Genomic DNA, 4,645 nt, shown 5'->3' with positions numbered 1-4,645 from the left:
TGTTATTATTAAGACATTTTTTTTTCCAACTTTCATTACTTTTTTTTTTCTTTGTTTGCTTTTCCATATTTACAACATATTATATAAGTATGTACGGCACAACTGTATCACATGTGTGGATGAAATTTGCATTTAAATGTTATTTATTTATTGATATTTCATGTTAATTTAACACTTGGTATGTTTGTGGTTACAAGAATTGTATAACATTACACATTTGTATATTAAAAAGCAATATTACATTTTATTTTATAGTCTTGAATATACTGAAGTACACGATTATACACCCCCCCCCCCCCCCCCAAAAAAAAATGTGCACAATATACTTACTTGTGCATATAGTACAAACATGTAAAAACAATTATGCCAGTGGTGTAACAGTAAAGTATCAGATTGTATGATATCTGAATTTGATAGATATCTAATGAGAGCTGTGTGTTTCAGAGGGCTTTTGATGGTACTTTACCCATTAAGTGTTTTTTGGTATTCTGCTCTGGCCTGAAGACAATAATGAAACACTTAGGAGCAAAAATACAGAGAATCAGACCAAAGCTTGAAGCTAAAATAGCAAATATCTCCACAGCTACAGTAAATTTCCCTGGGGAGCTGACATAAGCGGGAATAAATGTGATCCATACAGCACAGAATATGAGCATACTGAATGTGATGAATTTAGCCTCATTGAAGTTATCAGGCAGCTTACGGGCAAGAAAAGCTAAAACAAAGCAAAGGAAAGCTAGCAGTCCAATATAACCCAGTACAGCCCAGAAACCTATAGCTGATCCTAAACTGCATTCTAGAATTATCTTTTCTTTGAAGTGTTGCATATTGTTAAAAGGAAAGGGTGGGGATACGTTTAACCATAGCACACATATAAGGACCTGTACAAGAGTAAAAACAAAAACACTGAGTCTCTGTTGAGCAGGCCCAAACCATTTCATGACATTATTTCCTGGTAGTGTAGCCTTAAAGGCCATTAACACCACTATTGTTTTGCCCAGAACACAAGAGATACAGAGGACAAAAGTGATCCCAAATGCTGTGTGACGCAACATACAGGACCACTCAGTGGGCCGACCAATAAAAGTAAGAGAACAGAGGAAACACAGAGTCAATGAGAAGAGCAATAGGAAGCTCAGCTCTGAGTTGTTGGCTCTTACTATTGGAGAGGCCCTGTTTTTGTAGAACACTAAAGTTATGCTCAAAGCCACTAAAGAGCCAGCAACAGAGAAAGCAGCCAGTAAAATCCCAAGGATCTCATCCCAGGAGAGAAACTCCACTGGTTTAGGAAGACACTTATCCTTCTCATTATTGGGCCAATTCTCAGGCAGGCATTTGTGACAATCTAAAGAATCTTCAGAAGATCAAGAGATCAGTACATAACATGTATCTTTTATAACATGTATATCTATTTTTATTATTTATTTTACACAATAATATATTATTTGACCAAGAAACATTTATGATTTATTTACAAGACTATCCAGACAAAGTACCTGTCTCGTTGCTGATCTCTCCATCTGCACAGTTAATGCAGTCATAACAGCAGACAGGTCTTCCTTTTTTCACAGCCTTCCTAGTACCTGGAGCACAGCTCTCACTGCACACAGACACAGGCACCTGCAGGTAACAGGTACACACAACAGAGTCAAATTAGCCAAGGTTTTCAGCAAAAATGCTCTGAAAATGACAGAATAGCCCAGACGTTTGAAATATATAGGCAAAATGTGTCATGGGGAATTTTTCTTTGCTTTTATTTCATTTTAGAATAGTTCATAATATTCTTTTAGGAGATATTCTAGGTCTTTTGAGACACTGTAGTGTCCAGTCACCATATCCCTGTAAATATGGTCTAAAGGAGAGAGTTTTTTTTTTTTTTAAACACAAAGTGGTTTATTTTAATAAATATATTTAATTGAAGTGTATGACAACAATTAACAGTATATGTGTATTAATATGGTTGCAAGTAAAGAGAATACCCCCAAAATCAATTCTAGGGGTACAGCAAGACATTCATAAATAATTACCGCCACACAGAATAAAAAAGAAAAGAAAATAAAAAAACACTTTATACCTTTTCACTGCCATCATACCAAATGATAGATTTGCTCAGACTGAATTCTTGGCCTTTAGTCTTGGATGCATCATATTGACCCACTGTCACAAAATCAACTGAACCGTCTCCCTGAAGCTGCCAATTCACAAGTTCATATGCGGCCACAGGGTCTCCATTGGTGTCAAATGAAACAGAATAATTATTTTTAGTAAAGTTAACTCTTTTGAGTTGATCAAAAACCTGCATGATTGGCATAAAAAAAATATATGGTGTGGTTGAATAGGTATTTCATTGTAGACCTATCCAGAAGGTAATATACTGTGTAATTACTTTAAGATTTTTGTTAAGATTTACAAACAAACAGGTAAGTAAATAAATACATAAATCAATAAATACACTACTACGCAATAAGAAAACTTACCTGTTGGTGCTTAACTTTGATATTTTTATCACACTGCTTTTCGTTACAGATGATGCTATGGAGGGCATGAGCTATAGCATATGTGGCTTTGTACACCATATTTGTGACGCGCAACTGGGACGTGTCAGTGTACGGGTTCTGTAAAGCGCGCAGGTCCTCTGTGCCATCACATACTGGCATACCAGCAGAAGAACCTGTCTGCCTTTTTAGACTACAGCTGAATGAGCTTTCCCAGAATTCTGTCAGCAGGGGAAATTTTAGCGCTTGTTCTGGAAACAGGTCAAGTAAAAAGTTACGAAAACCAGGGATAACTGACCGCGGGATCGCAACCCCCACAGCACCGATACACAAATTAAACCGCAGCATTTGTGGATCTGTAACCCACGCCTCGCTGCCAATCCACTGCATCGGGGGAGGAGGCTGCTGGCTCAACTCTTCTAACAGAAATCTCATATCACCCGCTGCCACGAAGGCAACTATCACACGAGCCGTTGACTTGCGAATAACCCGATCCACGTCCATCCGAAGAGCTTGACCATCCGTGCCAGTGCTGCCGCTTGATGGTGATCGCTGGGGATGGTCCTGAAGAAAGTAGGATGCTGCCGCTTGTCACTGAGACACGCGCACGTTGCGTAATGACTCACCTATCGAATACAGTGAAGATAATATATATATATATATATATATATATATATATATATATATATATATATTAGTTGTTATATACAAACTTGACATTTACTGCACTTATCTGTTGTTACTCAAATGTTCTCCAGTTGTGTCATTATATTACAACAATTATTACAACAATCACTATTACAACAATTACTCTATATTTATATCGTGGTACAGCTCAAGCATTTAATTTTTTATTATTATTTTATTTCTATTAAGAAGACTATGAAAGTCGTTTTGCGCAAGCACCTGTGGAATTCCAAGAGGACCCAAAAGTCTTGAAATGGTTACAGCCGGCGTGGAAGCAGAATCTCCGACTAGTGCAGGAACTGCAGCAGATTTTGCACAGGAATCAGTGTCGTTAAATACGAGATCTAGTCCGTTGGCAAGCTGTAATGCTACTTTAATTGCCATTGGCACAGATGCACACGAGTCATATATGTGGTACCCTAGAGTGATGCCCGGTAAGAGATCGGAGCTGTTGTTTATCTCTTGGACAGTGAATTGCAAGGCACGAGCAAAGCGCAGCTCTCGGAAATCCATGCTGTTGAAATACACACATAATAGCTTCCTATGAAAAAAATAACGTTTTTCTTGTCGGCTTCTAATTAAGTCATTTTTTATTTATTTTAAATAAAAAGTTTTTTTCTATATAAAATAAAGTTATGAACACAATTTCAGCACAATCAATTTAACCAATTTGCCCTGCTCTGTTAAGCATTGTTTTCGATTTTGAATCTAATTCTAACCTGCCACTGCACTCTAGTGGTTGTGGCCGTCTGGTATAGGTGTGCTTCTCTGTCTTCACATAGTAATGAATGGTGAAAGCCCCTCCAATAATGAAGTCTCCATCCTCGAAGAGATCAGGGAGACGAGGGTCACCTTGGAGGATGCAGGTGCCTAAATTAACCCCACACACAGCAGGGCAAAGCCTGGTAATACACAGTAGTGTCATTGTTAATAAAAGATGAGCATTCATTTCTCCTGCTATGCAAGCAACCACTCAAAATGTGAGTCCAGTATTACATATTGTTTTATATATCCACCAACCACTACTGTTATATGTTCTAAATCTTTACTGGACAACAAAAGAGGGTGTGGTTAATATTTCACATCAGTCAATGAAAGGATGTGTCTCAAGTGTATCATAAAGTTTCAAAACAGCAAAATCATGGCTTGCCTTCTATTTGACTCTTCTTTTAGATTACCTGTCAACCCCAAGATAAATTAGTCAAAATGAATGCATGTTTATTTTATATTTGCTTTTACTTGCCCTTTCTTCTTTTGTCGTGTCCCATTCAGAACCTACGCTGGCCGAGAGAGCTCAACGCTCTGCAACCTCAGAAAACACATGCAAATAGAAAAAGCACCAGCAAATTACAGTTTTTCTGAATTGCTAAAACACATTTCTTGAAACCATCACTCATTTTCTCAAAACCTTAAACACAAATCCAAATACTCAATCTAAATTCACGAAACCTCTGACTCCTCCA

The 4,645-nt window shown here is 37.6% G+C and overlaps 1 pseudogene; it reads right to left on the bottom strand.

The window, feature by feature from the left end:
- Positions 1-440: 440 nt before the first annotated feature.
- On the bottom strand, positions 441-4,131 carry LOC107568280 (extracellular calcium-sensing receptor-like; annotated as a pseudogene).
- Between the last annotated feature and the right edge of the window lie 514 nt (positions 4,132-4,645).

The sequence above is a fragment of the Sinocyclocheilus grahami genome, unplaced genomic scaffold, assembly GCF_001515645.1.
Source record: "Sinocyclocheilus grahami isolate Dianchi unplaced genomic scaffold, SAMN03320097.WGS_v1.1 scaffold1230.1, whole genome shotgun sequence".
In the NCBI taxonomy this organism is placed as follows: domain Eukaryota; kingdom Metazoa; phylum Chordata; class Actinopteri; order Cypriniformes; family Cyprinidae; genus Sinocyclocheilus; species Sinocyclocheilus grahami.
Note: the sequence above shows the minus strand (reverse complement) of the source record. Positions and strands in the feature narration are given on the sequence as shown.